We start from the raw sequence: 11,284 nt of genomic DNA, 5'->3' as shown, positions 1-11,284 counted from the left end.
GTTCTAAATTGAGCCTATATTCTCAACATATTTCTCATTCATGGATTATATGTCAAGAAAAATTATAAATAAAAGATCCTAAAATTGCCAGCATAGATGACTTTTTTTTTGGAAAACTTCAGCTCCATTTATACCCAAGAGGCTCAATTCACTAACTTATCAAAATGTAATAATAAAAGTAAATTATGTACATTAATCACCCAATAAATGAATCTAAAATCTGGAAGTGATAATCCTCCATTCCTTTTAGACTTTTGAAGATGGCTTTATTTATATGTGGTTGTGGTCCCTGCCATATCTAGGTAGAAATAACCAGATCTAATGAGCTAAAAAGAATTTAGGAATAAAAATTGGTCAAATTTAGGCAAAATGTTCATTTTAATTGAATTAATATGACCCATCATTGTAAAAGATAAGGGTAACCATCTCAATAATAGTCTTTTTGAGCAATATCAACAAATCTCTCACTAATTTTTTAATGACTTTTTATAATTGTAATTCCTAAATATTGGAAATAATCTTTCACTATTTTAAATGGGAAATTAGAATAGATTTGAACATAATATTTTCAGATGAAGATTGGTTCTCTACTCTCAGCTTGATTAATGATTCTTCATTTTGTGCAAGGCCTCGCTTATTACAATTTGAGGTGTAGAATACATATGTCCAAATTTTAAATTATCTAATTTTTATGCAGATATTGATCCATTATGTGAGAAATATAAAATTATTGAAGCTTCACTAATCCATATGTTTTGTGAGTGCCCAAATTTAGAGAGATTTTGAAAAGGCATTTTCCAAACATTATCAACGATTTTTGAGATCAAAATAGAACCATGTCAGTTAATTGCTTTATTTGGTTTTTCACATGAGCCAGATATACCTTTGTCTGCAGCTCAGGAGAAAGTTTTAGCCATTATCATGCTGATAGTCAGACGAGCAATTTTATTGAAATGGAAAGATGACTCTGCACCTACCCATATACAGTGGTTACATGATGCAAGCTTGGAGAAAATTAGATGCAACATTAAAGATAGAAAGTTTCAATTTGTAAAGATGTGAGGCCCATTCATACAATACTATCATGACTGGAAGAATTAAAAATTTTGAATGTTCTGGAGATTCTCTGTCTGATGTCTGGAGGTCGCTATCTGATCCACAATTTCCCTTTTCTTTTATAAAGGTTATCTTGACTAGAGGGAGGGAGTAGATTAAATTTAGTTTTTAGGATTTTTTTAAATCAATTTTTATTTGGATTAATTTGGCAAATATTGGTTTCAACATGGTTATCATAGATTAATTCAATTACTTGTTTTGCATGTGGATTAGTGTAGTTCCATCTTTTTTTTGGACTTGTGTGTATATGAGATGACTTTGTGTATGCATGTTTACATGTTAAACTAATAACAATATTTAAAGGAGAAGAAAATCATTCAAATACATGGGACAAGGTAAACTAGTAATTGTTCAGTAATTGATATATGTTTGAATATATACATTGTTAAACCATAGAACATTACAGCACAGAAACAGGTCCCCTTAGCTCTCCTAGTCTATGCTGAACAATTTTTTTTTTTTTGCCTAGTCCCACTGACCTGCACGCAGTCCATAGTTCTCCATACCTCTCCCATCCACGTACCTGTCCAAATTCCTCTTAAATGTTAAAATTGAGCCCACATTCACCACTTCAGCTGGAAGCTCATTCCACACCTTTACCACTTTCTGTGTGAAGAAAATCCCTCTCACGTTCGTCCAAAACTTTTCTCCTTTCACTCTTAACCCAGGTCCTCCGGTTTGTATCTTGCCTACCCTCAGTGGAAAAAGCCTATCAACATTTACTCTGTCTATCCTCATAATTTTAAATACCTCTATCAAATCACCCCTCATTCTTCAACCTGTTTAACCTTTCCCTGTAACTCAGTTCCTGAAATCTGGGCAACATCCCAGTAAATCTTCTCTGCACTTTTTCTATCTTATTGATATCTTTCCTGTCGTTAGGAGACCAAAACTGGACACAATACTTCAAATTTGGCCTCACCAATGACTTACACAACTTTAACATAACATCTCAACTCCTGTACTCAATAATTTGATTTATGAAGGCCAATATGCCAAAAGCTCTCTTTACAACCCTATCCACCTGTGACACCACTTTCACAGAATTACGTATGTAATTCCTCTGTTTTACCTCACTCTCAGTGCCCTACCATTTACCATCTATGTCCTGTCTTCATTTCCAAAATGCAACGCCTCACACTTTTTCGCATTAAATTCCATCTGCCATTTTTTCAGCCCATTTTTCCAGCTGGTTCAGATCCCTCTGCAAGCTTTGAAAACCTTCTTCGTTGTCCACAACACCTCCAATCTTAGTGTCATATATGCTGATCCATTTTACCACATTATTATCCAGATCATTGATATACATGACGAACAACAATGGTCCCAGCACCTAACCCTGAAGCACACCACTAGTCACAGGCCTCCAGTCTGAGAAGCAATCATCCACCACTACTTTCTGTCTTCTCCTCTGTCTAGCCATTGCCGAATCCAGTTCACTACTTCATCATGAATACCTAGCGCCTGAATCTTCCTGAGTAATCTCTCATACAGGACCTTGTTAATCCACAACCTTTTCTTCATCAATCTTCCTGGTAACCTCCTCAAAAAACTCTGTAAGATTGATGAAATATGACCTACTATGCACAAAGCCATGTTGACTATCTCTAATCAGTCCATGGCTATCCAAATAATTGTATATCCGATCTCTTAGAGCACCTTCCAATAGTTTGCTTACTACTAACGTCATGCTCACTCTCCGATAATTTCCAGGGTTACTTTGTTGAACTATTTTGCTGTCTTGGTTTCCTCAGTCTTTCAAACTAACTTACTAATTCTCAACTCTTCATGTCTTGTCTCTTTTTTCTCTGAAGTCACATTCTCATTCTACTGCCTATTTCAATTGTTCTCAATAGCATGAGTAACCTGTCATGATTGTGCAGATTTTGTCTCCTTCAAAACGAATCCAATTTCTCAAGAAATCCATCACACTCCTTCTGCCCCAACTTTATCCAACTAAATCAGTATTTGCACTGTTTATAGCTAGCCACTGGAGCTTCAAGTTAGTGTGCTCTTTTTCAAGTCAATGTCCATGTGATTAGAACCTGGGTTGGGCTTCCAAGGAAGTTGCATAATTAGATGAATTTGTGAGAGTGTAAATGCTTTTCCCGAAGCTACACTGGAAGTGCTGTTGGAAGGGAATATCCTTCATTTTATTGAGAATGCAGAGAGCTCAATATCTGATGATCTGAATGCAGTGCCACAAATACATAATGTATATTAAAGTCAGCGAATGAATAAAGATTCTTCCAATTCCTTACACCCATCACCTTTTAGGAAATTCCATTGATATAACCTCACACCTAATATTGCATACATAGAACACGAAGTAATACAGTACAGTGCAGGCCCTTTGGCCCTCAATGTTATGCCGACCCATATATCCATTCCTTAAAAAAAGTTCTAAACCCTCCCTACCCCATAACCCTCTATGTTTATTTCATCCATGTGTCTGTCTTTCTTTTTCTTTGGCTTGGCTTCGCGGACGAAGATTTATGGAGGGGGTAAAAAGTCCACGTCAGCTGCAGGCTCGTTTGTGGCTGACCAGTCCGATGCGGGACAGGCAGACACGATTGCAGCGGTTGCAAGGGAAAATTGGTTGGTTGGGGTTGGGTGTTGGGTTTTTCCTCCTTTGCCTTTTGTCAGTGAGGTGGGCTCTGCGGTCTTCTTCAAAGGAGGCTGCTGCCCGCCAAACTGTGAGGCGCCAAGATGCACGGTTTGAGGCGTTATCAGCCCACTGGCGGTGGTCAATGTGGCAGGCACCAAGAGATTTCTTTAGGCAGTCCTTGTACCTTTTCTTTGGTGCACCTCTGTCACGGTGGCCAGTGGAGAGCTCGCCATATAATACGATCTTGGGAAGGCGATGGTCCTCCATTCTGGAGACGTGACCCATCCAGCGCAGCTGGATCTTCAGCAGCGTGGACTCGATGCTGTCGACCTCTGCCATCTCGAGTACCTCGACGTTAGGGGTGTGAGCGCTCCAATGGATGTTGAGGATGGAGCGGAGACAACGCTGGTGGAAGCGTTCTAGGAGCCGTAGGTGGTGCCGGTAGAGGACCCATGATTCGGAGCCGAACAGGAGTGTGGGTATGACAACGGCTCTGTATACGCTTATCTTTGTGAGGTTTTTCAGTTGGTTGTTTTTCCAGACTCTTTTGTGTAGTCTTCCAAAGGCGCTATTTGCCTTGGCGAGTCTGTTGTCTATCTCATTGTCGATCCTTGCATCTGATGAAATGGTGCAGCCGAGATAGGTAAACTGGTTGACCGTTTTGAGTTTTGTGTGCCCGATGGAGATGTGGGGGGGCTGGTAGTCATGGTGGGGAGCTGGCTGATGGAGGACCTCAGTTTTCTTCAGGCTGACTTCCAGGCCAAACATTTTGGCAGTTTCCGCAAAGCAGGACGTCAAGCGCTGAAGAGCTGGCTCTGAATGGGCAACTAAAGCGGCATCATCTGCAAAGAGTAGTTCACGGACAAGTTTCTCTTGTGTCTTGGTGTGAGCTTGCAGGCGCCTCAGATTGAAGAGACTGCCATCCGTGCGGTACCGGATGTAAACAGCGTCTTCATTGTTGGGGTCTTTCATGGCTTGGTTCAGCATCATGCTGAAGAAGATTGAAAAGAGGGTTGGTGCGAGAACACAGCCTTGCTTCACGCCATTGTTAATGGAGAAGGGTTCAGAGAGCTCATTGCTGTATCTGACCCGACCTTGTTGGTTTTCGTGCAGTTGGATAATCATGTTGAGGAACTTTGGGGGACATCCGATGCGCTCTAGTATTTGCCAAAGCCCTTTCCTGCTCACGGTGTCGAAGGCTTTGGTGAGGTCAACAAAGGTGATGTAGAGTCCTTTGTTTTGTTCTCTGCACTTTTCTTGGAGCTGTCTGAGGGCAAAGACCATGTCAGTGGTTCCTCTGTTTGCGCGAAAGCCGCACTGTGATTCTGGGAGAATATTCTCAGCGACACTAGGTATTATTCTATTTAGTAGAATCCTAGCGAAGATTTTGCCTGCAATGGAGAGCAACGTGATTCCCCTGTAGTTTGAGCAGTCTGATTTCTCGCCTTTGTTTTTGTACAGGGTGATGATGGTGGCATCACGAAGATCCTGAGGCAGTTTACCTTGGTCCCAACAAAGCTTGAAAAACTCATGCAGTTTGGCATGCAGAGTTTTGCCGCCAGCCTTCCAGACTTCTGGGGGGATTCCATCCATACCTGCTGCTTTGCCACTTTTCAGTTGTTCGATTGCCTTATATGTCTCATCCAGGGTGGGAACCTCATCCAGCTCTAGCCTTAGGGGCTGTTGAGGGAGCTGGAGCAGGGCGGAATCTTGGACTGAGCGGTTGGTACTGAAAAGAGATTGGAAGTGTTCTGACCATCGGTTGAGGATGGAGATCTTGTCGCTGAGGAGGACTTTGCCGTCTGAGCTGCGCAGCGGGCTTTGGACTTGGGGTGAGGGGCCGTACACAGCCTTTAGAGCCTCGTAGAAACCCCTGAAGTCGCCAATGTCCGCGCTGAGCTGTGTTCGTTTGGCGAGGCTAGTCCACCACTCATTTTGGATCTCCCGGAGTTTGCGCTGAAGATGGCTGCATGCGCGACGGAAGGCTTGTTTCTTCTCTGGACAGGACGGCTTTGTAAGGTGAGCCTGGTGGGCAGCTCGCTTCTTTGCCAGCAGCTCCTGGATTTCCTGGCTGTTTTCGTCAAACCAGTCCTTGTTTTTCCTGTCTGTCTAAGAGTCTCTTAAATGCCCCAAATGTTTCAGCCTCCACCACCATCCCCAGCAAGGCATTCCAGGCACCCACAACTTTCTGTGTAAAAAAAAAAATACCCTTGATGTCTCCCCTAACCTTCCCTCCCTTAACTTTGTATGTACGTCTTCTGGTGTTTGCTGATCCTGTTCTGGGAAATAGGTTCACCTCAACCTCAAGCATAGCTTCACTTTAACCTCACCCATAGTTCTCTAGCATGCCTGAACCCATATCTCTGTCACAGTCGGCACCAAACAGGGGCATTCGTGGGCATGCCCACACTTTGCAAGGTGTTCTGCCCACATACGCTCGCGCAGCATGGCCCCCCTTATGAGGTGCTGTGCCTCACACGCTCGCGGCCGTCACTTGCTGTCAGACCCACCCCCATCCGTATCACTAGCGTGCATCAAACGTCACTAGCATCCAGCTTGATGCACGCGACTGAATCTCCACACAATAAAAGCACTTTTGGCTGCTACATCAGAGGGACAGGGAATGTTCATCTCCACTTGGCAAGTAAGCTGCCATTCCCCATCACCCTGTGCCCCATCCAGTTACTCTAATGGTCTCCTCTAACACTCGTTCTGGCACCGACCTGGTCTCTTGTGTTGCATATGCTGCAAACTGTTTAATCACATTAATCACATAATGCAAATATATATAGTTTGACACTCATTAACATGCTCCTTTGTGTGTGAGCAATCAGTTTGGACAAAAGTTTTAGATTGCCTGAAGGTACTGCAGCATATGCCACAACATCTCACAGAGTTCTGAAACATCAGTGGAAGGTACCCTAAATAACTAGTGCAGTTTCAGGAAGAAATTAAACCCTCTATGTTTTTGACAAATCCTTTTAAAAACTGCTGTCAAGTTCTTCCTGCTGCTTAATTGATGCTTAAGCATTGACTTCAGCTTTGAGCTGCAGAAAGGCAGTACTCGTATCATTTTACTGTGGAATACTTTCTAATATCATGATCTATTTAATCCAGTAAATGTACACAATTTCCAGAATTAGTACCTGAATTTTTCTTCCAAAATATCGGTTAGTGTGCACTGCAGATGCCACATGGAACTATATCACAAGGCATATATTTCTATACAGATATACAGAATATCAGAACATGGAATTCTGTTTCGGAATCATAGTAACTACATAATCCAGTAACTACATATTCCAGTGGAAGCAGTAATGCAAAATTTATTTGAAAGTGTATGGATAGGTACAAATTTAGTGAACCATGTTCTTCACTGCTAACTACTAAACCTTTCAGCTTTCAACACCATCATCACCTCCGTACATAGAAACATAGAAGTAGGCCATTTTGTCCTTCAAGCCTACACCACCATTCATTTTGATCATGGCTGATCATCCACTCAGTACCCTGTTCCAGCTCTCTCTCCATACCCCCTGATCCCCCTAGTCACAAGTACTAAATCTAACTCTCTCTTAAATACAGCTATGGAACCGGCCTCCATCATTTCCTGTGGCAGAGAATTCCATAAATTCACCACCGTCTGAGTGAAAAAATTCTTCCTCATCTCAGTCCTAAAGGACTTCCCCTTTATCCTTAAACTGTGACCCCTGGTTCTAGACTTGCTCAACATTGGGAACAATCTTCCTGCATCTAGCCTGTCAAATCCCTTAAGAATTTTGAACGTTTCTATCAAATCTCCTCTTAATCGTCTAAACTCCAGCGTTCTAGCCTTTCTTCATATGCAAGTCCCGCCATCCCTGGTATCAATCTGGTAAACCTTTTCTGCACTCTCTCCAAGGCAATGATGTCCTTCCTCAGATAAGGAGACCAAAACTGAACACAATACTCCAGGTGAAGTCTCACCAAGGCCCTATACAACTGCATCAATACCTCTCTGCTCTTGAACTCGAATCCTCTTGATATGAACGCCTACATACCATTGCTAATCCAGTACTGATTAACAAGCTTCAAAACCTCTGTACTTCCTCCTGCAACTGGATCCTTGACTTCCTAATTCGAAGACCACAATCAGCATGAATCGGAAACAAAATCTCATCCTCATTGACGATCAACACAGATGCCCCTCGAGAATGCATGCTTAGCCCAAACTCATGACTATGTGGCTAGGCACAGTTCAAATGCCATCCACAAATTTGCTGATGACATCACAGTCATCAGTAGAATCATAGATGGCAATGAGGAACTATACAGGAGTGAGATAGATCAGCTGGTTGAATGATGTCGCAACACAACCTCAAATGCAATGTTAGCAAAACTAAGGAGCTGATTGTAGACTTAAGGGCGATATCAGGAGAAAACAATCCAGTCTTCATCAAGGGGCCAGGAGTAGAAAGGGTTAAGAACTTCAAATTCCTGAGTGTCAACATCTTTGAAGTTCTGTCCTGTGACCTCCATGTCGATGCAACTCGAAGAAGGCTCATCGGAGGCTACATAGTATTCGTAAGGAGTTTGAGGAGATTTGGTATGCTGTCGAAGACTCTTGCAAATTTCTGCAGGTGTATCTTGGAGACCATTTTGACTGGTTGCATCACTGATATGGAGGTGCAAATGCACAGGACAGAAAAAGACTACAGAGAGTTGTGAACTTGGTCAGCACCATCACAGGCATCAATCTCCACTCCATTAAGGACATCTACCAGAGGCTGTGTCTCAAGAAAGCAGCCTCTATCCTCAGGGATCTGCACCACTCAAGCCATTCCCTCTTCCCGAAGACAAACACCCAATAGTACAAAAACAGCTTGCTCCCCTCTGCAATCATATTTCTAACTGGAAAATGAACCACAGACATTACCTCACTTTCTCTTCCTTTGCACCAATTTATTTATTTTTAAAAATGTAATTTATAGCAATTTTGCACCTATAGTGTTTCAGGAAAACAACAAATTTTGTGACATGTTCGTGAAAATTAATTCTGAAACTTTCAGTGGATTAAATTATTAATCTCCAAAATATAAATTCTGAAGTCCCAAATAATAAGTCAACTTTACTTAATTCATTCTCTGGTAAACTATAACTCTAATCAGTAACTTAGGCCTTCCTTTTAAGTTGTCATCTTTTTGAAAGGGTTGTTTCTTTCTTTGGCTTGGCTTCGCGGACGAAGATTGCACCTTCAAAATACCAATTAGTGCAAAGGAACATAGTCTGAAATACCTTGTCCTCACAAGTTTCACGAACAATAGAGCATTGATTATTTCAACTCTAGTTGGCTTTATGTCCACTAAAAGTTTAGTGAAATTCCATTTTTAATGTTTCAATGATCAGTGTAATTGATTTTAAAACTTGACTCTGGGAAGTGCATTGAATTTTTTTATATTGACATTGCATAAGAACATGAAATGCCACAGCTTCAACAAAAAGGAAGCCTTCTTTTATATCCTATTGCCCGGAAAATAATTATACTTCTAAATTGAGCTGCTGTCAAGATACCAAAACTGATGAATAAATTTAATTGGAAACCAATTCATATTCTCCACATTTCTCATAAAAAACATAACTAAAAGGGATTAAGCTTACCTGTTTTAGTGGAGCTTCAGTCTTTCAAAGGCATATTGGCAGATTTTGAACAAGATGTATTAATTATACACCTTTTTTTTTCCAGCTAGCTATCAATTTGTAGTGCTGTAATGTACCTTTTGCTAAGGAAAAAAAATCTCCAAAGTTAAAGGGAGTGATTTATCTTGCTCAGCATTGTGTTAATTTACTTAGGCGATCATTTAAAAGTTGCAAGAACAAATAAGGCTACAATTTCCATGGCTATTCATGTTACCCAAGTGTAATCTTCTTTAGAAATTCAGAAAAGTTCATTCATAGAGCAGACTAAGTCATATATAACAGGTCAATCAGAAACATCAAAGCACTGTAATGCTGTTCTAATCTCCCAGAGCACATGTTGACACAGCTGGTTAATAATTTAGTTTTGGGGTTTCTCTTACATTAAATGCTAATGAGTGCTTGATTGTTTTCACATGGTTTATAGTTATTGTGATAAGAAAAATCTTCAACCCTCATTATTCAGATGTTCCAATCGTGACATGCCAGCAAAGTTTGTGTCAAGTGTTAGATTGGCTCCTAGTAACTGTTAATACAATCTCAACAAAGTCAATGGAGACCTTTGATCTACCTTACATAATTCAGTTTATTTGCAAAATTTGGTGTCAATGTTCTTCATATGATGATTTCAGTTTGTGGATCTAACCACAAGCAATTATTTCTGTTTATCTTTTTGATACTTCATTATACTTCAGAAAATAATTAATTGGATATGAAATCCTTTATTGTTAGATTCACATTTCAGATTTCTTTGGCTTGGCTTCGCGGACGAAGATTTATGGAGGGGGTAAATATCCACGTCAGCTGCAGGCTCGTTTGTGGCTGACAAGTCCGATGCGGGACAGGCAGACACGGTTGCAGCGGTTGCAGGGGAAAATTTGTTGGTTGGGGTTGGGTGTTGGGTTTTTCCTCCTTTGTCTTTTGTCAGTGAGGTGGGCTCTGCGGTCTTCTTCAAAGGAGGTTGCTGCCCGCCGAACTGTGAGGCGCCAAGATGCACGGTTTAAGAGTCTGGAAAAACAACCAACTGAAAAACCTCACAAAGATAAGCGTATACAGAGCCGTTGTCATACCCACACTCCTGTTCGGATCTGAATCATGGGTCCTCTACCGGCATCACCTACGGCTCCTAGAACGCTTCCACCAGCGTTGTCTCCGCTCCATCCTCAACATTCATTGGAGCGACTTCATCCCTAACATCGAAGTACTCGAGATGGCAGAGGCCGACAGCATCGAATCCACGCTGTTGAAGATCCAACTGCACTGGGTAGGTCACATCTCCAGATCCCAAGATCGTGTTATATGGCGAGCTCTCCACTGGCCATCGTGTCAGAGGTGCACCAAAGAAGAGGTACAAGGACTGCCTAAAGAAATCTCTTGGTGCCTGCCACATTGACCACATCACTGACAACCTGAGATTCTTTTTCCTGCGGGCAAGGCAGAATTGCCACTTATTGGTAGTGCCAAAGAAAACTACACATTGTAGACATGGAATCAAATAAAGAACTGTAAACAAATAATGAATGTAAACTGACTGCGCAATACGGAGAGAATTTTAAAAAATCAATAAAATGCACAAGAGTCCTTAAATGATTCCCTCATTGAGTTTGTTTTTGAGATTGTTGACTGAAATTGCAAAAAATTGCTGTTATTTCTTCCTGCAATATCCTGAATACATTGTAGCCTAAAGATGAAGTAACAGCAAACAAAAAAATATTTCAGTGTTTATGAAATTGCTTTCATTTTGATTTATCACAATTTCTATCAACATTCAGTGCTTCTATTTAATCTTTTCTCAACTTTCTCTTTTCAGAAATATGCACACTAATCATTGAGAGTAATTCAACTTAAAAACTGAAGGTTGATGAACAGGAATCAGTTATTTGATCC

The sequence above is a fragment of the Narcine bancroftii genome, chromosome 1 (genome assembly GCF_036971445.1).
Source record: "Narcine bancroftii isolate sNarBan1 chromosome 1, sNarBan1.hap1, whole genome shotgun sequence".
NCBI lineage: Eukaryota > Metazoa > Chordata > Chondrichthyes > Torpediniformes > Narcinidae > Narcine > Narcine bancroftii.
The sequence above is the reverse complement of the archived record's forward strand: the minus strand, read 5'-3'. Positions refer to the sequence as shown.